The sequence below is a fragment of the Octopus sinensis genome, linkage group LG5 (assembly GCF_006345805.1).
Source record: "Octopus sinensis linkage group LG5, ASM634580v1, whole genome shotgun sequence".
Classification (NCBI taxonomy): Eukaryota; Metazoa; Mollusca; class Cephalopoda; order Octopoda; family Octopodidae; genus Octopus; species Octopus sinensis.
The window spans coordinates 47,221,409-47,245,155 of record NC_043001.1 but is presented as its reverse complement, the minus strand read 5'-3'; the positions used below and the strand labels follow the sequence as shown (position 1 = coordinate 47,245,155).

Here is a 23,747-nt window from a genome sequence, read left to right as displayed (position 1 = left end):
CTTGTTATTATTATTAATATTATTATTAAGGCGGCGAGCTGGCAGAATCGTTTGCACGCCAGGCAAAATGCTTAGCAGCATTTCGTTCGTCTTTATGTTCTGAGGTCGACTTAGCTTTTCATCTTTTCGGAGTCGATAAAACGTACCAGTTGATCCGAACTCGCTAGCCTCGTGCCAAAACTTGAACTAATATTGCACGTATGTAACAGAATGTATGTATTTCTGACTTGAGTATGTTGAATAACTGAGAATGAGCGAGAAATGTAATGGGAGAGAGGTATGGCCAACAGCGACAAGGCCTCATGGTATGGCCAACAGCGACAAGGCCTCATGGTATGGCCAACAGCGACAGGCCCTCATCTCACTGCCTAATTTTGACTGTTGCTTTCTTAAATACATCAAAAGAGTAGCTGCCATGAAGTTGCTGAACGCAGTTTAATTACTGAAACAAGTAAAAGCTGAATAATGAATCAGTGTTTTCCTTTCTCTACTTAGTTGAAGGAGGTGGAGATCATGACGATTGAAGATATCTCTGAGTGGTAATGCCATCAATTTCGTTGGTGCTCAACCGTAAATCCTATAGCAGTGTGAAAGATGATAACAATGAATAAATCCAGAATGGCAGATAATATATTCATTGAAATATTAATATACCCCCTGTGTGATTATCTATATTAAAAACAAAAGAAATAGTCAAGAAAAAAAACAAAAAAGTGCATGACCGGGAATCGAACCCGGGCCACTCGTGTGGGAGGCGAGAATTCTACCACTGAACCACCGATGCTAACAGTGAGGCTGTTTCCAATTATCTATAAAATATACTGTTTCCAATTATCTATAAAATATACTAAAAGTATCCAGAATTGGTAGGTTGCATTTTTAATTTTTTTATTTTATTTTTTTTTTCCGTTCGATATTATCTGTTTTGCAATCATCTATTTAGAACAATGATCAAATTCGGTCAAAACTGTGAGGCCTGCGTAGCAGGCGAACATATGATAACTGAACCATCAATACTCGTCGAAGTCATTGGTAAAATATATATTTATCGATCAATGTTGCAACCATCCAAAAAGAATCGGAAACTTCTTTCAAAAAAGTTACATCGACAAGGAATCGAACCAGGGTTGCCCGCGAAAAAGGCAAACAGTCTACCACTGAGCCACTGACGCCATTTTCCATCTGTATAACAATTATTGTACTAAAATTACTTTGAATCAGTAGGCAACACATTTTTGTATATTATACGATTCGTTTTGCAATCGTCTATTTAGAAAAAAGATCAAATTGAATCGAAACCGTAATGCCTGTATGGTTGGCAAACATTCTACCACTGAACAACCGATGCTAATAGTGTATTAGACAGTAAGCCACATGTTGTGGGTAGAAAAAAAATAAAATCACGCAAAGTGCATCGATTGGGAATCGAACTCAGGCATCCTTCCTGGTAGATGGGAATTGATGAATCGTTTAAAAATCAAGCTTTAAATCAGTATTCCGTTACTGACCCACTGATACGAGCAGAATTACGTGTAACAATAGTTCCTTTACCACGTTTCAGTTTTTTTTTAAGCTAATATTAAGCAGTGGCAGCACTAAAGAAATGAAGAGTGAGTCCTTGATATACGGTGATGTATTCATTTCTTTCTAGAAAGGAATTAAACATAGTCCGTTATAGGTTGGTACTCTATCCAGGAAGTAGTTTGTTAATGGTCAACTTACAATAGAACAAAATATTTTATCCAAGTTCATGAAATCCCTCGGAAAAATTACTTCTAAAACTAAGACTGATATACAAAACCATTTATAGATCCATAGTGGAATATACTGGCCCTCTTTTAAATCCTTAATTCTGCATGAAATCCATACCCCAAGGAAAACATCGACAACGTGAAATCAGTTGAAAGGCGTTCAGATGGACACATCACATACTGAGATACAAGTATTACAATGACAGACTGAAGGTTAAAGAATTCACATGAGATAACTTGGAATAATTTGCTATATATATTTTGCTATATATATAATTTGCTATATATATATAAAAGGTTTGGTACGTATCTTTACTTTTTTATCTTATTTGTTTCAGTCTTTGGACTCTGGCTATACTGGGGCACGGCCTTGAAGAGTTTAGTCGAGCAAATCAACTCCAGTACTCATGTTTTAAGCCTGATATTTATTCTACCGTTTTGCCGAACCGCTAAGTTACGGGGATGTAAAGAAACCAACGTCGGTTGTCAAGCGATCGAGGGGGTCAAACAAAACACAGACACACATATGTATAAGGCGGTGCCCCAGAATGGCCGCGGTGAAATGACTGAAACATGTAAAAGATAAAAGATATAGATAGATAGATAGATAGATAGATAGATAGATAGATAGATAGATAGATAGATAGATAGATAGATAATATACACCACAGGCTTCGTCTACCAAATCCACTAACAAGGCTTTGGTTGGCCCGAGGCTACGTAATTTAATGAAAAGTTCGGATATTCTGTACATCACTTCTTAACATATTTATCCAAATTTATGGCATTGGACCATTTGATGTATTTCCTTATCTCGTTACATTTTTTAAAATTATAATTGAGGAGTGACAGCACTAAAGAAGTGAAAAGTAATTCCTTGATATACGGTGATGTATTAATTTCTTTCTGAATGGGAATTAAACACAGTCCGTTATAAATTGGTACTCTATCCAGGAAGAAGTTTGTTACTGGTCAACTTACGCTGGAACAAAATCTTCTACCCAAGGTCATGAAGTTCTTCGGAAAAATTACAACTAAAACCAAGACTGATATACGAACCATTTATAGATCCATCATGGAATATACTGACCCTCTTTTGAATCCTTAATCCTGTATTAAGTCCATACCCTTAGTAAAATATCAACAACGTAAAATAAATACAAAGTCGTTCAGATGGATCCATCACATACTGAGATACAAGTATAACAATGGTAGAATGAAGGTTAAAGGATTCACGTTCTTAAAAATAGAGAACCGTGTTAATGACTTTCATTAGTATGGACAAAATTTTCAGCATAAATAAACACCAAAGCGGGGAGATAACATAACAGTGTTCATGTTTTTTCCACAAAATATTGTCGTTATGAAATGAAATGATTTCAAGCGTAACCGAAACTGAATTACTATTTATTCGTTAAACAATCAATAAATCCAGAAAGCCAGAAACTGGAAGTGAAGTATTTTTGAAAATATCAATATATCCCCATTGCGACCATCCTACATTGGTTTCAAATTTAGGCACAAGGCGAGTAATTTTGGCGGAGTGGGTAAGTCAATTCACATCGACCCCAGTATTTGACTGGTACTTAATTTATCGAGAACGAAAGGTAAAGTCGACCACGGTAGAATTTGAACTGAGAACATAAAGACAGACGAAAGTCCGCTAGGCATTTTGCCCGACGAGCAAACGATTCTGCCAGCTCACCAACCATTTATATTAAATAAACAAATTAAAAAAAAAAAATTCAAGAAATTAATGCATCGACCGGGAATCGAACCCGGGTCACTCACGTGGGAGGCGAGAATTCTACCACTGAACCACCGATGCCGACGAACGATATATATCTCAAATTATCTTTTATCTTTTCTTTTACTCGTTTCTGTCATATAACTGTGGCCATGCTGGTGCACTGCCTGGAGGAATTTTAATCCAACTACTCGGCCCGAGTATGTATTTTATTTTTATGCCGGGTACTTATTCTATTGCCGATACTAATGTAGCTTATATTTCCTTCCCTTGTTTTCTTACGTACGATATTATCCGTTTTGCAACCATTTATGGCAGACGAACATACTACAATTGAACAACGGATGCTGACTCGGAAAACCACATGTAAGGCGTAGATGTTATTAGTAAAATAAATGTTCATGTGTCTGTTTTATGACTATCGAAAAATTGTAAATTTTCTTTCAAAAAAGATTATTGCATCGACCGGGAATCGAACCCGAGCCGCTCGCGGCTCATAAGTTTGCGACTGTGGTAGTTGTTATACTAAAACTACTTCGAATCAACAGGTTACAATTTTTGTATATGGTTGTCTCCGTTTTGCAACAAAAAGTCAGATGGAGAGAGACGAAATGGTGACGCTTGTATTGTAGGCGAATATTCTATCATTGAACCACCGTCACATGTTGTAAGAAAAAAGAAAAAAATAAGTAAGCAGTGCATCGACCGGGAATCGAACCCGGGCCGCCCGCGTGGCAGACGAGCATTCTACCACTGAACCATCGATGCTTACATGAAAGTGTTCAACTATTCATACAAATATACTCAATGTATTTAAAATCAGATGGCTATAATTTTCTATGCATGGCGTTTGGTATGTCACATCTTAGTTTCGATGCGGTACATATTCATTCCTAATGCTTAGCGGTATTTCGTTCGCCGCTGCATCCTGAGTTCAAAATTCCTCCGAGGTTGACTTTGCGTTTCATCCTCTCGGTGTCGATAAATTAAGTACCAGTTACGCACTGGGGTCGATGTAATCGACTTAATCCGTTTGTCTATCCTTGTTTGTCCCTTCTATGTTTAGCCTCTTGTGTGCAATAAAGAAATAAGAAACGTTAGCACGTCGGGTGAAATGCTTAGTGGTATTTCGTCTGCGGTTACGTTCTGAGTTCAAATTCCGCCGAGGTCGACTTTGCCTTTCATCCGTTCGGGGTCGATTAAAGAAGTACCAGTTACGCACTGGGGTCGATATAATCGACTTAATCCGTGTGTCTGTCCTTGTTCGTCCTATCTGTGTTTAGCCCCTTGTGGGTAGTAAAGAAATAGGTATTTCGTCTGTCTTTACGTTCTGAGTTCAAATTCCGCCGAGGTTGACTTTGCCTTTCCTTCTTTCGGGCTCGATAAAATAAGTACCAGTTGCATACTGAGATTGATCTAAGCGACTGGCCCCCTCCCCCTAAATTTCGGTTCTTGTGCCCAGGGTAGAAAAGGATAGTAATGGTTCTTTACCACAGACACACCGTCGTATTAGTAACGAGGCACGAACCCCTGCCCTCTCATCGAACTGTCCTGTTATTGACCTACACACTGAGCCATGCACTATGTACTAGTTTTTTTTATATTGAGAGAGACAAACATAGAGAGATAAACAGACAGACGGGCAAACGGGCAATCAGGCAAACACAGAGTGTGTCTAAGAGAGAGAGAGAGACAGACAGGCAGGCAAACGGGTAAACGGGCAGACAGTGGATAGGTAAACGGGCAAACAGGCAAACACAGAAAGATTGCGTGTGTCTGAGAGAGACAGACAGACAGGTAAAAGGGCTGACAGCAGACAGGAAAACAGGCAGACAGGCAAGCACAGAGTGTGTGTGTCTCAGAGAGAGACAGAAAGAGACAGAGAGAGACTGGGAGAGAGAGAAAGAGACAGACAGACAGACAGACAGGCAAACGGGCAGACAGGCATAAAACAGAAAAGGTGTAAGTTTATCTAAAAGAGAGAGAGAGAGAGAGAGAGAGAGAGAGAGACAGACAGACAGACAGAAAGACAGACAGGTAAATGGGCAGGCAGGCAGACAAACAGAGATGTGTGGGTGGGTGTTTGTTTGTGTCTGAGGGAGGGAGAGAGAGAGAGGGGGAGAGACACAGACTGACAGACAAATACGCAGACAGACAGACAGACACGCACGCGGGCAGACAGGCAAATGGGCGGGCAGGTAGGCAGACAAACAAAGAGAGTGTGTCTGTGTTGTGTGTGTGTGTGTGTGTGAGAGAGAGAGAGAGAGTGAGAGAAAGAGAGAGAGAGAGAAAGAAAGAAAGAAAGAAAAAAAGAAAGAAAGAAAGAACGAAAGTAAGAAAGAGAAAGAGAGGTAGAGAGAAGTTTGATGAGGGGAGCAGGTATTAAGTTCGTATCCTGTCGCATTTGCTGTGGTGTCTAGTAACACCGTCGGCCAGGGTATCTTCACCTGTATGCAGGCCTTGACCAGGTTTCTTTTCTGGAAGACTTGCAGATGCCTACATATTCATGTTGCTCCTCTTCACGCTGCCAGTGTTCTCCAAGAGGAAGGCGAAGACCGCCGACCTAAAGTGTCCACGCATGAAAACAAAAAGTGATTGGTAAGAGGTCTCCCAACAAGATTTCAGCTTCGATTGATCTTCTTCCCATCCACCCTATTGCAAAGAAACATTTTTTTTAATTTAAAAAGGAAGCTATTAAAGAGAATGCAATTTTAAAAAAAGCAAAGTTGCATCGGCCGGGAATCGAACCCGGGCCGCCCGCGTGGCAGGCGAGCATTCTACCACTGAACCACCGATGCGCACATGAGTTTACTTGTCATAATTTGCTATATATATAAAAGTTTTGGTACGTATCTTTACTTTTTTATCTTATTTGTTTCAGTCTTTGGACTCCGGCTATACTGGGGCACGGCCTTGAAGAGTTTAGTCGAACAAATCAACTCCAGTACTCATATTTTAAGCCTGATATTTATTCTACCGTTTTGCCGAACCGCTAAGTTACGGGGATGTAAAGAAACCAACGTCGGTTGTCAAGCAATCGAGGGGGACAAACACAAACACAGACACACATATGTATAAGGCGGTGCTCCAGAATGGCCGCGGTGAAATGACTGAAACATGCAAAAGATAAAAGATATAGATAGTTAGATAGATATGTTTCTTTATTAGCCACACAGGGCTGCACACAGATAGAACAAATTACAAGGTAGAGCTTTTCTTTTGGGGGTAAAAAAAAAAAAATAAAAAAAAAAGAGAGTGGTGGTTTTTGATCAAAAGGGATCGTAAAAGGAAAGAAAAAGGACAAAAAAAAAGGGAGGGTTTAAAAAAAAGGGGGGGAGAAAAAAAATGAATAATAGGGATCGTTATCACAGAAATGTCAATATGAAGTGTAAAGGGGAGGACAGGTGAGGTTTACCCGTGGAAAGAAAAGCCTACGGAAAAGACCACGGTAACCTCGGTCAATGAAGTCACATGTTATATTTCTTTTTTTTTTTTTTGCAAATAAGCAACTCTCTGTATAAATTTTTATGGTTCATAGAATCATAGTCAAGGTGGCTTCGTCATTCATACGTGCCATCCTTGCTACATTCACCCATCTCTTTTTAAAACATTCACTAGACAAAACTTGCCTCTCTACTCTCACTTTCCTCTTCAAGTGATACTTGAAGAAGTTGATGAGCGATTGACCAGAGAGGAAAGTGTTTGTCTCCAATCCTTTCAGACGCGTCCACCAGATACATTCTTTCGCCATAGCCACAAGGATGATGAAAATAGCTCTTCCTTCCCGTTTGAAGGAAGGAGGCGTGACAATATTGACGATAGACTCAGCTGATAAACCGACTCGTCCCACACGTGACAGCAGTTGTTCGACATAAGCCCACAGGTCGGAAATTGTTGGACACGGAACGAGTGCGTGCAGAACGGTTTCGTCGCTCTGACCGCATCTCGGGCAGGTCGGCCCCGTGTTTCTCGAGCCGTGTCTGTAGAGCTTATCCCGAACGGGTAGCGCTTCTCGGTAGCACTGCCAGGCCAGGGATCTCTGGAAGTTGTCCATGGGCCCTGGCCCGAAAGTCGTCCTGAACAGGCGGGTCAGGTACTCCTCGTCGACGTCCCAGGTTCGCCCCGAGCTCGTCGTCGTACCTCCCCTCCACTAAACCCCTATAGAATGCTTTGGTTGTGTTGAGTCACTTAAGGTCGACCCAGGACGGCAGAGTTGCTTGAGAGCAACGCGACACTCGCGGTGCCATTCGCCCTTCCTCGGCCTCTTTTTGATCCACGACTGCAGTTCGGTCATGGAGACGAGCTGCGGGAAAGCGTGCCTCACAAACGGCGACCACACCTGTTCACCGTCGTCTACATAGAGCCAGAGATGTCGCAGTCTCAGCGCGTATCTGCGCATCATCAACCACGGCATGCCCAGCCCTCCTTTTAACGGGTGTTGACCGCAAATGGATCGCCTGACCATCGGGACGCATCCTTTCCACAAAGAAGCGAAAGAGAATGCGTTGTAGTTTGGTGATGGTAGGGTCGGGACAAGGTACGACGGTCAGGCGGTAGTAGATGACGGACGCGATGTACGTGTTCACCACCTCCGCTCGACCTTTTAGGGACAGTTTCCTCTCTCCTCGGCATTGCCGGACGAGAGTGACCACCCTACTCGTTATCTCGTTCCAGTTCTTCTCCACTTGGAGGTCCGGACCAAACCAGACCCCGAGCAACTCAACCGGGCACCGGGCCGTCGGTCCAGCGTCCCACGACGGAGGCGCTGGTGGACGGCATGGCTTCTTGCTTCTCCAGGTGCCTAGTCGCAAGCCCACTGACTTTTCCCGGTTGATTTTCGCTCCTGTCACCGCTTCGTAGTTTTTCAGTGTCGTCTCGCGCGACCAGCTCGATGTGCTCGTGACTAGACACTATGACGGTGACGTCGTCCGCGTATGCAGACACGCTCGTCCCGCATCCCAATTCTCGCGGGATGCCCCTTAGAGTCGCCAGCTTCCGCAGTAGTGGCTCAAGAGTCAATACGTATAGAAGCGCCGAGAGGGGGCATCCCTGACGGACCGAACGTGCATTGTCGAAAGGTCTCGATAGATGTCCATTTACGCGAATTACCGAACGGATGCCTCTGTACAAGGCAGCTATCCAGCCGCAGAAGACGGGAGCGAAACCAGCCGCTCTCAGGACTGCCTCCAAGTATCGATGGTCTAGATAGATAGATAGATAGATAGATAGATAGATAGATAGATAGATAGATAGATAGATAGATAGATAGATAGATAATATACACCACAGGCTTCGTCTACCAAATCCACTGACAAGGCTTTGGTTGGACCGAGGCTATGTAATTTAATGAAAAGTTCGGATATTCTGTATATCACTTCTTAACATATTTATCCAAATTTATGGCATTGGACCATTTGATGTATTTCCTTATCTCGTTACATTTTTTAAAATTACAAATGAGGAGTGACAGCACTAAAGAAGTGAAAAGTAATTCCTTGATATACGGTGATGTATTAATTTCTTTCTGAATGGGAATTAAACACAGTCCGTTATAAGTTGGTACTCTATACAGGAAGAAGTTTATTACTAGTCAACTTACACTGGAACAAAATCTTCTACCCAAGGTCATGAAGTTCTTCGGAAAAATTACAACTAAAACCAAGACTGATATACGAACCATTTATAGATCCATCATGGAATATACTGGCCTTCTTTTGAATCCTTAATCCTGTATTAAAGTCCATACCCTAAGTAAAATATCAACAACGTAAAATAAATACAAAGATGTTCAGATGGATCCATCACATACTGAGATACAAGTATAACAATGGTAGAATGAAGGTTAAAGGATTCACGTTCTTAAAAATGGAGAACCGTGTTAATGACTTTCATTAGTATGGACAAAATTTTCAGCATAAATAAACACCAAAGCGGGGAGATAACATAACAGTGTTCATGTTTTTTCCACAAAATATTGTCGTTATGAAATGAAATGATTTCAAGCGTAACCGAAACTGAATTACTATTTATTCGTTGTTATCTATGACAACAATCAATAAATCCAGAAAGCCAGAAACTGGAAGTGAAGTATTTTGGAAAATATTAATATATCCCCATTGCAACCATCCTACATTGGTTTCAAATTTAGGCACAAGGCGAGTAATTTTGGCGGAGTGGGTAAGTCAATTCACATCGACCTCAGTATTTGACTGGTACTTAATTTATCGAGAACGAAAGGTAAAGTCGACCTCGGCAGAATTTGAACTGAGAACGTAAGACAGTGTAAGTCCGCTAGGCATTTTGCCCGACGAGCAAACGATTCTGCCTGCTCACCAACCATTTATATTTAATAAAAAATTTATTTTTTTTTAAATTCAAGAAATTAATGCATCGACCGGGAATCGAACCCGGGTCACTCACGTGGGAGGCGAGAATTCTACCACTGAACCACCGATGCCGACGAACGAGAGATTCCAAATTATCTTTTATGTTTTCTTTTATGCGTTTCTGTCATATGACTGTGGCCATGCTGGTGCACTGCCAGGAGGAATTTTAATCCAACTACTCGGCCCGAGTATGTATTTTATTTTTATGCCGAGTACTTATTCTATTGCCGATACTAATGTAGCTTATATTTCGTTCCCTTGTTTTCTTACGTACGATATTATCCGTTTTGCAACCATTTATGACAGACGAACATACTACAATTGAACAACGGATGCTGACTCGGAAAACCACATGTAAGTCGTAGATGTTATTAGTAAAATGAATGTTCAATGGGTCTGTTTTATGACTATCGAGAAATTGTAAATTTTCTTTCAAAAAAGATTATTGCATCGACCGGGAATCGAACCCGAGCCGCTCGCGGCTCATAAGTCTGCGACTGTGGTAGCTGTTATACTGAAACTACTTCGCATCAACAGGTTACAATTTTTGTATATGGTTGTCTCCGTTTTGCAACAAAAAGTCAGGTGGAGACGAATCTGTGACGCTTGTATTGTAGGCAAATATTCTATCATCATTGAACGACAGTCACAATTTGTAAGAAAAAAGAAATATAATAAGCAGTGCATCGACCGGGGGAATCGAACACGGGCCGCACGCGTGGCAGGCGAGCGAGCATCTACCACTGAACCATTGATGCTTACATAAAAGTCTTAACTATATCATACAAATATACTCAATGTATTTAAAATCAGATGGCTATAATTTTCTATGCATGGCGTTTGGTATATTACATCTTAACTTCGATGATGCGGTACATATTCATTCCGAATGCTTAGCGGTATTTCGTTCGCCGCTACGTTCTGAGTTCAAAATTCCGCCGAGGTTGACTTTGCGTTTCATCCCCTCGGTGTCGATAAATTAAGTACCAGTTACGCACGGGGGTCGATGTAATCGACTTAATCCGTTTGTCTATCCTTGTTTGACCCTTCTATGTTTAGCCTCTTGTGTGCAATAAAGAAATAAGAAACGTTAGCACGTCGGGTGAAATGCTTAGTGGTATTTCGTCTGCGGTTACGTTCTGAGTTCAAATTCCGCCGAGGTCGACTTTGCCTTTCATCCGTTCGGGGTCGATTAAAGAAGTACCAGTTACGCACTGGGGTCGATATAATCGACTTAATCCGTGTGTCTGTCCTTGTTTGTCCTATCTGTGTTTAGCCCCTTGTGGGTAGTAAAGAAATAGGTATTTCGTCTGTCTTTACGTTCTGAGTTCAAATTCCGCCGAGGTTGACTTTGCCTTTCCTTCTTTCGGGTTTCGATAAAATAAGTACCAGTTGCATACTGAGATTGATCTAAGCGACTGGCCCCCTCCCCCAAAATTTCGGGTCTTGTGCCCAGGGTAGAAAAGGATAGTAATGGTTCTTTACCACAGACACACCGTCGTATTAGTAACGAGGCACGAACCCCTGCCCTCTCATCGAACTGTCCTGTTATTGACCTACACACTGAGCCATGCACTATGTACTAGTTTTTTTTATATTGAGAGAGACAAACATAGAGAGATAAACAGACAGACGGGCAAACGGGCAATCAGGCAAACACAGAGTGTGTCTAAGAGAGAGAGAGAGACAGAGACAGGCAGGCAAACGGGCAAACGGGCAGACAGCGGATAGGTAAACGGGCAAACAGGCAAACACAGAAAGAGTGCGTGTGTCTGAGAGAGACAGACAGACAGGTAAAAGGGCTGACAGCAGACAGGAAAACAGGCAGACAGGCAAGCACAGAGTGTGTGTGTCTGAGAGAGGGACAGAAAGAGACAGAGAGAGACTGGGAGAGAGAGAAAGAGACAGACAGACAGGCAGACAGACAGGCAAACGGGCAGACAGGCATAAAACAGAAAAGGAGTAAGTTTATCTAAAAGAGAGAGAGACAGACAGACAGACAGACAGACAGGTAAATGGGCAGGCAGGCAGACAAACAGAGATGTGTGGGTGGGTGTTTGTGTGTGTCTGAGGGAGGGAGAGAGAGAGGGGAGAGACACAGACTGACAGACAAATACGCAGACAGACAGACAGACACGCACGCGGGCAGACAGGCAAATGGGCGGGCAGGTAGGCAGACAAACAAAGAGAGTGTGTCTGTGTTGTGTGTGTGTGTGTGTGAGAGAGAGAGAGAGAGAGAGAGAGAAAGAGAGAGAGAAAGAAAGAAAGAAAGAAAAAAAGAAAGAAAGAAAGAACGAAAGTAAGAAAGAGAAAGAGAGGTAGAGAGAAGTTTGATGAGGGGAGCAGGTATTTAGTTCGTATCCTGTCGCATTTGCTGTGGTGTCTAGTAACACCGTCGGCCAGGCTATCTTCACCTGTATGCAGGCCTTGACCAGGTTTCTTTTCTGGAAGACTTGCAGATGCCTACATATTCATGTTGCTCCTCTTCACGCTGCCAGTGTTCTCCAAGAGGAAGGCGAAGACCGCCGACCTAAAGTGTCCACGCATGAAAACAAAATGTGATTGGTAAGAGGTCTCCCAACAAGATTTCAGCTTCGATTGATCTTCCTCCCATCCACCCTATTGCAAAGAAACATTTTTTTAAATTTAAAATGAAAGCTATTAAAGAGAATGCAATTTTAAGAAAATATAAAGTTGCATCGGCCGGGAATCGAACCCGGGCCGCCCGCGTGGCAGGCGAGCATTCTACCACTGAACCACCGATGCGTACATGAGTTAACTTGAAATAATTTGCTATATATATATAAAAGGTTTGGTACGTATCTTTACTTTTTTATCTTATTTGTTTCAGTCTTTGGACTCTGGCTATACTGGGGCACGGCCTTGAAGACTTTAGTCGAACAAATCAACTCCAGTACTCATATTTATAGATCCATCATGGAATATACTGGCCCTCTTTCGAATCCTTAATCCTGGACTTAGCCCATACCCTAAGTAAAATATCAACAACGTAAAATAAATACAAAGACGTTCAGATGGATCCATCACATACTGAGATACAAGTATAACAATGGTAGAATGAAGGTTAAAGGATTCACGTTCTTAAAAATGGAGAACCGTGTTAATAACTTTCATTCGTATGGACAAAATTTCAGCATTAATTAACACAAGAAGGGGAGATAACATAACAGTGTCATGTTTTTTCCACAAAATATTGTCGTTATGAAATGAAATGATTTCAAGCAACGTAACCGAAACTGAATTACTATTTATTCGTTGTTATCTATGACAACAATCAATAAATCCAGAAGGCCAGAAACTGGAAGTGAAGTATTTTTGAAAATATTAATATATCGCCATTGCGACCATCCTACATTGGTTTCAAATTTAGGCACAAGGCGAGTAATTTTGGCGGAGTGGGTAAGTCAATTCACATCGACCCAAGTATTTGACTGGTACTTAATTTATCGAGAACGAAAGGTAAAGTCGACCTCGGCAGAATTTGAACTGAGAACGTAAAGACAGACGAAAGTCCGCTAGGCATTTTGCCCGACGAGCAAACGATTCTGCCAGCTCACCAACCATTTATATTAAATAAACAAATTAAAAAAATAATAATAATCCAGAAATTAATGCATCGACCGGGAATCAACTCCAGTACTCATATCTTAAGCCTGATATTTATTCTACCGTTTTGCCGAACCGCTAAGTTGCGGGGATGTAAAGAAACCAACGTCGGTTGTCAAGCGGTCGTGGGGGACAAACACAAACTCAGACACACATATGTATAAGGCGGTACCCCAGCATGGCCGCGGTGAAATGACTGAAACATGTAAAAGATAAAAGATATAGATAGATAGATAGATAGATAGATAGATAGAGATAGATAGATAGATAGATAGATAGATAATATACACCACAGGCTTCGTCTACCAAATCCACTGACAAGGCTTTGGTTGGCCCGAGGCTATGTAATTTAATGAAAAGTTCGGATATTCTGTACATCACTTCTTAACGTATTTATCCAAATTTATGGCATTGGACCATTTGATGTATTTCCTTATCTCGTTACATTTTTAAAAATTATAATTGAGGAGTGACAGCACTAAAGAAGTGAAAAGTAATTCCTTGATATACGGTGATGTATTAATTTCTTTCTGAATGGGAATTAAACACAGTCAGTTATAAGTTGGTACTCTATCCAGGAAGAAGTTTGTTACTGGTCAACTTACACTGGAACAAAATCTTCTACCCAAGGTCATGAAGTTCTTCGGAAAAATTACAACTAAAACCAAGACTGATATACGAACCATTTATAGATCCATCATGGAATATACTGGCCCTCTTTTGAATCCTTAATCCTGTATTAAGTCCATACCCTAAGTAAAATATCAACAACGTAAAATGAATACAAAGACGTTCAGGTGGATCCATCACATACTGAGATACGAGTATAACAATGGTAGAATGAAGGTTAAAGGATTCACGTTCTTAAAAATGGAGAACCGTGTTAATGACTTTCATTAGTATGGACAAAATTTTCAGCATAAATAAACACCAGAAGGGGGAGATAACATAACAGTGTTCATGTTTTTTCCACAAAATATTGTCGTTATGAAATGAAATGATTTCAAGCGTAATCGAAACTGAATTACTATTTATTCGTTGTTATCTATGACAACAATCAATAAATCCAGAAAGCCAGAAACTGGAAGTGAAGTATTTTTGAAAATATTAATATATCCCCATTGCGACCATCCTACATTGGTTTCAAATTTAGGCACAAGGCGAGTAATTTTGGCGGAGTGGGTAAGTCAATTCACATCGACCTCAGTATTTGACTGGTACTTAATTTATCGAGAACGAAAGGTAAAGTCGACCTCGGCAGAATTTGAACTGAGAACGTAAAGACAGACGAAAGTCCGCTAGGCATTTTGCCCGACGAGCAAACGATTCTGCCTGCTCACCAAACGAGTCTGCCTGGACTCTGGCTATACTGGGGCACGGCCTTGAAGACTTTAGTCGAACAAATCAACTCCAGTACTCATATTTATAGATCCATCATGGAATATACTGGCCCTCTTTCGCTCCTTAATCCTGGACTTAGTCCATACCCTAAGTAAAATATCAACAACGTAAAATAAATACAAAGACGTTCAGATGGATCCATCACATACTGAGATACAAGTATAACAATGGTAGAATGAAGGTTAAAGGATTCACGTTCTTAAAAATGGAGAACCGTGTTAATGACTTTCATTCGTATGGACAAAATTTTCAGCATTAATTAACACAAGAAGGGGGAGATAACATAACAGTGTTCATGTTTTTTCCACAAAATATTGTCGTTATGAAATGAAATGATTTCAAGCGTAACCGAAACTGAATTACTATTTATTCGTTGTTATCTATGACAACAATCAATAAATCCAGAAGGCCAGAAACTGGAAGTGAAGTATTTTTGAAAATATTAATATATCGCCATTGCGACCATCCTACATTGGTTTCAAATTTAGGCACAAGGCGAGTAATTTTGGCGGAGTGGGTAAGTCAATTCACATCGACCCAAGTATTTGACTGGTACTTAATTTATCGAGAACGAAAGGTAAAGTCGACCTCGGCAGAATTTGAACTGAGAACGTAAAGACAGACGAAAGTCCGCTAGGCATTTTGCCCGACGAGCAAACGATTCTGTCCGTCAGCTCCCACCATTTATATTAAATAAACAAAATTAAAAAAAAATAATAATCCAGAAATTAATGCATCGACCGGGAATCAACTCCAGTACTCATATCTTAAGCCTGATATTTATTCTACCGTTTTGCGGAACCGCTAAGTTGCGGGGATGTAAAGAAACCAACGTCGGTTGTCAAGCGGTCGTGGGGGACAAACACAAACTCAGACACACATATGTATAAGGCGGTACCCCAGCATGGCCGCGGTGAAATGACTGAAACATGTAAAAGATAAAAGATATAGATAGATAGATAGATAGATAGATAGATAGATAGATAGATAGATAGATAGATAGATAGATAGATAATATACACCACAGGCTTCGTCTACCAAATCCACTGACAAGGCTTTGGTTGGCCCGAGGCTATGTAATTTAATGAAAATTTCGGATATTCTGTACATCACTTCTTAACGTATTTATCCAAATTTATGGCATTGGACCATTTGATGTATTTCCTTATCTCGTTACATTTTAAAAAATTATAATTGAGGAGTGACAGCACTAAAGAAGTGAAAAGTAATTCCTTGATATACGGTGATGTATTAATTTCTTTCTGAATGGGAATTAAACACAGTCAGTTATAAGTTGGTACTCTATCCAGGAAGAAGTTTGTTACTGGTCAACTTACACTGGAACAAAATCTTCTACCCAAGGTCATGAAGTTCTTCGGAAAAATTACAACTAAAACCAAGACTGATATACGAACCATTTATAGATCCATCATGGAATATACTGGCCCTCTTTTGAATCCTTAATCCTGTATTAAGTCCATACCCTAAGTAAAATATCAACAACGTAAAATGAATACAAAGACGTTCAGGTGGATCCATCACATACTGAGATACGAGTATAACAATGGTAGAATGAAGGTTAAAGGATTCACGTTCTTAAAAATGGAGAACCGTGTTAATGACTTTCATTAGTATGGACAAAATTTTCAGCATAAATAAACACCAGAAGGGGGAGATAACATAACAGTGTTCATGTTTTTTCCACAAAATATTGTCGTTATGAAATGAAATGATTTCAAGCGTAATCGAAACTGAATTACTATTTATTCGTTGTTATCTATGACAACAATCAATAAATCCAGAAAGCCAGAAACTGGAAGTGAAGTATTTTTGAAAATATTAATATATCCCCATTGCGACCATCCTACATTGGTTTCAAATTTAGGCACAAGGCGAGTAACTTTGGCGGAGTGGGTAAGTCAATTCACATCGACCTCAGTATTTGACTGGTACTTAATTTATCGAGAACGAAAGGTAAAGTCGACCTCGGCAGAATTTGAACTGAGAACGTAAAGACAGACGAAAGTCCGCTAGGCATTTTGCCCGACGAGCAAACGATTCTGCCTGCTCCCCAACCATTTATATTTAATAAAAAAATTTTTTTTTTATTAAATTCAAGAATTAATGCATAATGCATCGACCGGAATCGAACCCGGGTCTCACGTGGGAGGCGAGAATTCTACCACTGAACCACCGACCGACCGCGACGATATATATCTCAAATTATCTTTTCTTTCTTTTCTTTTACTCGTTTCTGTCATATACTGTGGCCATGCTGGTGCACTGCCAGGAGGAATTTAATCCAACTACTCGGCCCGAGTATGTATTTTATTTTTATGCCGAGTACTTATTCTATTGCCGATACTAATGTAGCTTATATTTCGTTCCCTTGTTTTCTTACGTACGATATTATCCGTTTTGCAACCATTTATGACAGACGAACATACTACAATTGAACAACGGATGCTGACTCGGAAAACCACATGTAAGTCGTAGATGTTATTAGTAAAATGAATGTTCATGGGTCTGTTTTATGACTATCGAGAAATTGTAAATTTTCTTTCAAAAAAGATTATTGCATCGACCGGGAATCGAACCCGAGCCGCTCGCGGCTCATAAGTCTGCGACTGTGGTAGCTGTTATACTGAAACTACTTCGAATCAACAGGTTACAATTTTTGTATATGGTTGTCTCCGTTTTGCAACAAAAAGTCAGGTGGAGACGAATCTGTGACGCTTGTATTGTAGGCAAATATTCTATCATTGAACGACAGTCACATGTTGTAAGAAAAAAAGAAAATATAAATAAGCAGTGCATCGACCGGGAATCGAACACGGGCCGCACGCGTGGCAGGCGAGCATTCTACCACTGAACCATTGATGCTTACATAAAAGTCCTTAACTATTCATACAAATATACTCAATGTATTTAAAATCAGATGGCTATAATTTTCTATGCATGGCGTTTGGTATATTACATCTTAACTTCGATGCGGTACATATTCATTCCGAATGCTTAGCGGTATTTCGTTCGCCGCTACGTTCTGAGTTCAAAATTCCGCCGAGGTTGACTTTGCGTTTCATCCTTTCGGTGTCGATAAATTAAGTACCAGTTACGCACGGGGGTCGATGTAATCGACTTAATCCGTTTGTCTATCCTTGTTTGACCCTTCTATGTTTAGCCTCTTGTGTGCAATAAAGAAATAAGAAACGTTAGCACGTCGGGTGAAATGCTTAGTGGTATTTCGTCTGCGGTTACGTTCTGAGTTCAAATTCCGCCGAGGTCAACTTTGCCTTTCATCCGTTCGGGGTCGATTAAAGAAGTACCAGTTTGTCTGTGCTTGTTTGTCCTATCTGTGTTTAGCCCCTTGTGGGTAGTAAAGAAATAGGTATTTCGTCTGTCTTTACGTTCTGAGTTCAAATTCCGCCGAGGTTGACTTTGCCTTTCCTTCTTTCAGGGTCGATAAAATAAGTACCAGTTGCATACTGAGATTGATCTAAGCGACTGGCCCCCTCCCCCAAAATTTTGGGTCTTTTGCCCAGGGTAGAAAAGGATAGTAATGGTTCTTTACCACAGACACACCGTCGTATTAGTAACGAGGCACGAACCCCTGCCCTCTCATCGGACTGTCCTGTTATTGACCTACACACTGAGCCATGCACTATGTACTAGTTTTTTTTTATATTGAGAGACAAACATAGAGAGATAAACAGACAGACGGGCAAACGGGCAATCAGGCAAACACAGAGTGTGTCTAAGAGAGAGAGAGAGAGACAGGCAGGCAGACAAACGGGCAAACGGGCAGACAGCGGACAGGTAAACGGGCAAACAGGCAAACACAGAAAGAGTGCGTGTGTCTGAGAGAGACAGAAAGACAGGTAAAAGGGCTGACAGCAGACAGGAAAACGGACAGGCAAGCACAGAGTGTGTGTGTCTGAGAGAGAGACAGAAAGAGACAGAGACAGACAGACAGACAGGCAAACGGGCAGACAGGCATAAAAACAGAAAAGGAGTATGTTTATCTTGGAGAGAGAGAGAGAGAGAGAGAGAGAGAGACAGACAGACAGACAGACAGGTAAATGGGCAGGTAGGCAGACAAACAGAGATGTGTGGGTGTGTGTGTGTTTGTGTGTGTCTGAGGGAGAGAGAGGGGGAGACACAGACTGACAGACAGACACGCACGCGGGCAGACAGACAGACAGACAGACACGCCCGCGGGCAGACAGGCAAATGGGCGGGCAGGTAGGCAGACAACCAGACAAACAAGGAGAGTGTGTCTGTGTTTGTGTGTGTGTGTGTGTGTGTGTGTGTGTGAGAGAGAGAGAGAGAGAGGGAGAAACAGAGAGAGAAACAAAGAAAGAAAGAAAGAAAGAAAGAAAGAAAAAGAAAGAAAGAAAGAAAGAGAGATAGAAAGAAAGAAAGAAAGAAGAAAGAAAGAAAGAAAGTAAGAAAGAGAAAGAGAGAAGTTTGATAAGGGGAGCAGGTATTTAGTTCGTATCCTGTCGCATTTGCTGTGGTGTCTAGTAACACCGTCGGCCAGGGTATCTTCACCTGTATGCAGGCCTTGACCAGGTTTCTTTTCTGGAAGACTTGCAGATGCCTACATATTCATGTTGCTCCTCTTCACGCTGCCAGTGTTCTCCAAGAGGAAGACGAAGACCGCCGACCTAAAGTGACCACGCATGAATACAAAAAGTGATTGGTAAGAGGTCTCCCAACACGATTTCAGCTTCGATTGATCTTCCTCCCATCTACCCTATTGCAAAGAAACATTTTTTTTTTACTTTAAAAAGAAAGCTATTAAAGAGAATGCAATTTTAAAAAAATAAAGTTGCATCGGCCGGGAATCGAACCCGGGCCGCCCGCGTGGCAGGCGAGCATTCTACCACTGAACCACCGATGCGCACATGATTTGACATGACATAATTTGCTATATATATATATAAAGGTTTGGTACGTATCTTTACTTTTTTATCTTATTTGTTTCAGTCTTTGGACTCTGGCTATACTGGGGCACGGCCTTGAAGAGTTTAGTCGAACAAATCAACTCCAGTACTCATATTTTAAGCCTGATATTTATTCTACCGTTTTGCCGAACTGCTAAGTTACGGGGATGTAAAGAAACCAACGTCGGTTGTCAAGCGATCGAGGGGGACAAACACAAACACAGACACACATATGTATAAGGCGGTGCCCCAGAATGGCCGCGGTGAAATGACTGAAACATGTAAAAGATAAAAGATATAGATAGATAGATAGATAGATAGATAGATAGATAGATAGATAGATAGATAGATAGATAGATAGATAGATAGATAGATAGATAGATATATACACCACAGGCTTCGTCTACCAAATCCACTAACAAGGCTTTGGTTGGCCCGAGGCTATGTAATTTAATGAAAAGTTCGGATATTCTGTACATCACTTCTTAACATATTTATCCAAATTTATGGCATTGGACCATTTGATGTATTTCCTTATCTCGTTACATTTTTAAAATGAAGTGAAAAGTAATTCCTTGATATACGGTGATGTATTAATTTCTTTCTGAATGGGAATTAAACATAGTCCGTTTTAAGTTGGTACTCTATCCAGGAAGAAGTTTGTTACTGGTCAACTTACACTGGAACAAAATCTTCTACCCAAGGTCATGAAGTTCTTCGGAAAAATTACAACTAAAACCAAGACTGATATACGAACCATTTATAGATCCATCATGGAATATACTGGCCCCCTTTTGAATCCTTAATCCTGTATTAAGTCCATACCCTAAGTAAAATATCAACAACGTAAAATAAATACAAAGACGTTCAGATGGATCCATCACATACTGAGATACAAGTATAACAATGGTAGAATGAAGGTTAAAGGATTCACGTTCTTAAAAATGGAGAACCGTGTTAATGACTTTCATTAGTATGGACAAAATTTTCAGCATAAATAAACACCAGAAGGGAGAGATAACATAACAGTGTTCATGTTTTTTCCACAAAATATTGTCGTTATGAAATGAAATGATTTCAAACGTAACCGAAACTGAATTACTATTTATTCGTTGTTATCTATGACAACAATCAATAAATCCAGAAAGCCAGAAACTGGAAGTGAAGTATTTTTTTAAATATTAATATATCCCCATTGCGACCATCCTACATTGGTTTCAAATTTAGGCACAAGGCGAGTAATTTTGGCGGAGTGGGTAAGTCAATTCACATCGACCTCAGTATTTGACTGGTACTTAATTTATCGAGAAAGGTAAAGTCGACCTCGGCAGAATTTGAACTGAGAACGTAAAGACAGACGAAAGTCCGCTAGGCATTTTGCCCGACGAGCAAACGATTCTGCCAGCTCACCAACCATTTATATTAAATAAACAAATTACAAAAAAAAAATATCAAGAAATTAATGCATCGACCGGGAATCGAACCCGGGTCACTCGCGTGGGAGGCGAGAATTCTACCACTGAACCACCGATGCCGACGAACGAGAAATTTCAAATTATCGTTTATCTTTTCTTTTACGCGTTTCTGTCATATGACTGTGGCCATGCTGGTGTACTGCCTGGAGGAATTTTAATCCAACTACTCGGCCCGAGTATGTATTTTATTTTTGTGCCGGGTACTTATTCTATTGCCGATACTAATGTAGCTTATATTTCGTTCCCTTGTTTTCTTACGTACGATATTATCCGTTTTGCAACCATTTATGGCAGACGAACATACTACAATTGAACAACGGATGCTGACTCGGAAAACCACATGTAAGGCGTAGATGTTATTAGTAAAATAAATGTTCATGGGTCTGTTTTATGACGATCGAAAAATTGTAAATTTTCTTTCAAAAAAGATTATTGCATCGACCGGGAATCGAACCCGAGCCGCTCGCGGCTCATAAGTCTGCGACTGTGGTAGCTGTTGTACTAAAACTACTTCGAATCAACAGGTTACAATTTTTGTATATGGTTGTCTCCGTTTTGCAACGAAAAGTCAGATGGAGACGAAACTGTGACGCTTGTATTGTAGGCGAATATTCTATCATTGAACCACCGTCACATGTTGTAAGAAAAAAGAAAAAATAAGTAAGCAGTGCATCGACCGGGAATCGAGCCCGGGCCGCCCGCGTGGAAAACGAGCATTCTACCACTGAACCATCGATGCTTACAAAAAAAGTGTTTAACTATTCATACAAATATACTCAATGTATTTAAAATCAGATGGCTATAATTTTCTATGCATGGCATTTGGTATATCACATCTTAATTTCGATGCGGTACATATTCATTCCTAATGCTTAGCGGTATTTCGTTCGCCGCTGCATTCTGAGTTCAAAATTCCGCCGGGGTTGACTTTGCGTTTCATCCTTTCGGTGTCGATAAATTAAGTGCCAGTTACGCACTGGGGTCGATGTAATCGACTTAATCCGTTTGTCTGTCCCTTCTATGTTTAGCCTCTTGAGTGCAATAAAGAAATAAGAAACGTTAGCACGTTGGGTGAAATGCTTAGTGGTATTTCGTCTGCGGTTACGTTCTGAGTTCAAATTCCGCCGAGGTCGACTTTGCCTTTCATCCGTTCGGGGTCGATTAAAGAAGTACCAGTTACGCACTGGGGTCGATATAATCGACTTAATCCGTTTGTCTGTGCTTGTTTGTCCTATCTGTGTTTAGCCCCTTGTGGGTAGTAAAGAAATAGGTATTTCGTCTGTCTTTACGTTCTGAGTTCAAATTCCGCCGAGGTTGACTTTGCCTTTCCTTCTTTCGGGCTCGATAAAATAAGTACCAGTTGCATACTGAGATTGATCTAAGCGACTGGCCCCCTCCCCCAAAATTTCGGTTCTTGTGCCCAGGGTAGAAAAGGATAGTAATGGTTCTTTACCACAGACACACCGTCGTATTAGTAACGAGGCACGAATCCCTGCCCTCTCATCGGACTGTCCTGTTATTGACCTACACACTGAGCCATGCACGATGTACTAGTTTTTTTTTATATTGAGAGAGACAAACATAGAGAGATAAACAGACAGACGGGCAAACGGGCAATCAGGCAAACACAGAGTGTGTCTAAGAGAGAGAGAGAGACAGACACGCAGGCAGACAAACAGACAGACAGACAGGTAAATGGGCAGGCAGGCAGACAAACAGAGATGTGTGGGTGTGTGTGTGCTTGTGTGTGTCTGAGGGAGAGACACAGACTGACAGACAAACACGCAGACAGACAGACAGACAGACAGAAACGCACGCGGGCAGGTAGGCACACAGGCAGACAAACAAAGAAAGTGTGTCTGTGTTGTGTGTGTGAGAGAGAGAGCGAGAGAGAAAGAGAGAGAGAAAGAAAGAAAGAAAGAAAGAAAGAAAGAAAGAAAGAAAGAAAGAAAGAAAGAGAAAGAGAGGTAGAGAGAAGTTTGATGAGAGGAGCAGGTATTTAGTTCGTATCCTGTCGCATTTGCTGTGGTGTCTAGTAACACCGTCGGCCAGGGTATCTTCCCCTGTGGAAGCACTGCCGTCGGTTACGACGACGAGGGTTACGGTTGATCCGATCAACGGAACAGCCTGCTCGTGAAATTAACGTGTAAGTGGCTGAGCACTCCACAGACACGTGTACCCTTAACGTAGTTCTCGGGGATATTCAGCGTGACGCAGAGAGTGACTTTGAAATACAGGTACAACAGAAACAGGAAATAAGTGTGAGAGAATGTTGTGGTGAAAGAGTACAGCAGGGGTCGCCACCACCCCCTGCCGGAGCCTCGTGGAGCTTTAGGTGTTTTCGCTCAATAAACACTCACAACGCCCGGTCTGGGAATCGAAACCGCGATCCTACGACCGCGAGTCCGCTGCCC

General features: G+C 41.1%; 10 non-coding genes across 10 annotated transcripts; all 10 read right to left on the bottom strand.

Annotated features, from left to right (window-relative positions):
* Positions 1-714: 714 nt before the first annotated feature.
* Positions 715-784, bottom strand: Trnag-ccc. The gene has a single exon. It is a non-coding gene; the product is annotated as a tRNA-Gly (tRNA).
* A 2,724-nt stretch (positions 785-3,508) lies between these two features.
* Positions 3,509-3,579, bottom strand: Trnag-ccc. Its single transcript has one exon. It is a non-coding gene; the product is annotated as a tRNA-Gly (tRNA).
* A 616-nt stretch (positions 3,580-4,195) lies between these two features.
* Trnag-gcc lies at positions 4,196-4,266 on the bottom strand. The gene has a single exon. It is a non-coding gene; the product is annotated as a tRNA-Gly (tRNA).
* Positions 4,267-6,225: 1,959 nt separating this feature from the next.
* On the bottom strand, positions 6,226-6,296 carry Trnag-gcc. The gene has a single exon. It is a non-coding gene; the product is annotated as a tRNA-Gly (tRNA).
* Positions 6,297-9,884: 3,588 nt separating this feature from the next.
* Positions 9,885-9,955, bottom strand: Trnag-ccc. Its single transcript has one exon. It is a non-coding gene; the product is annotated as a tRNA-Gly (tRNA).
* A 2,624-nt stretch (positions 9,956-12,579) lies between these two features.
* Positions 12,580-12,650, bottom strand: Trnag-gcc. Its single transcript has one exon. It is a non-coding gene; the product is annotated as a tRNA-Gly (tRNA).
* A 5,074-nt stretch (positions 12,651-17,724) lies between these two features.
* On the bottom strand, positions 17,725-17,795 carry Trnag-gcc. Its single transcript has one exon. It is a non-coding gene; the product is annotated as a tRNA-Gly (tRNA).
* A 1,949-nt stretch (positions 17,796-19,744) lies between these two features.
* Trnag-gcc lies at positions 19,745-19,815 on the bottom strand. The gene has a single exon. It is a non-coding gene; the product is annotated as a tRNA-Gly (tRNA).
* Positions 19,816-21,321: 1,506 nt separating this feature from the next.
* Trnag-ccc lies at positions 21,322-21,392 on the bottom strand. The gene has a single exon. It is a non-coding gene; the product is annotated as a tRNA-Gly (tRNA).
* Positions 21,393-22,001: 609 nt separating this feature from the next.
* On the bottom strand, positions 22,002-22,072 carry Trnag-ucc. Its single transcript has one exon. It is a non-coding gene; the product is annotated as a tRNA-Gly (tRNA).
* Positions 22,073-23,747: the final 1,675 nt, after the last annotated feature.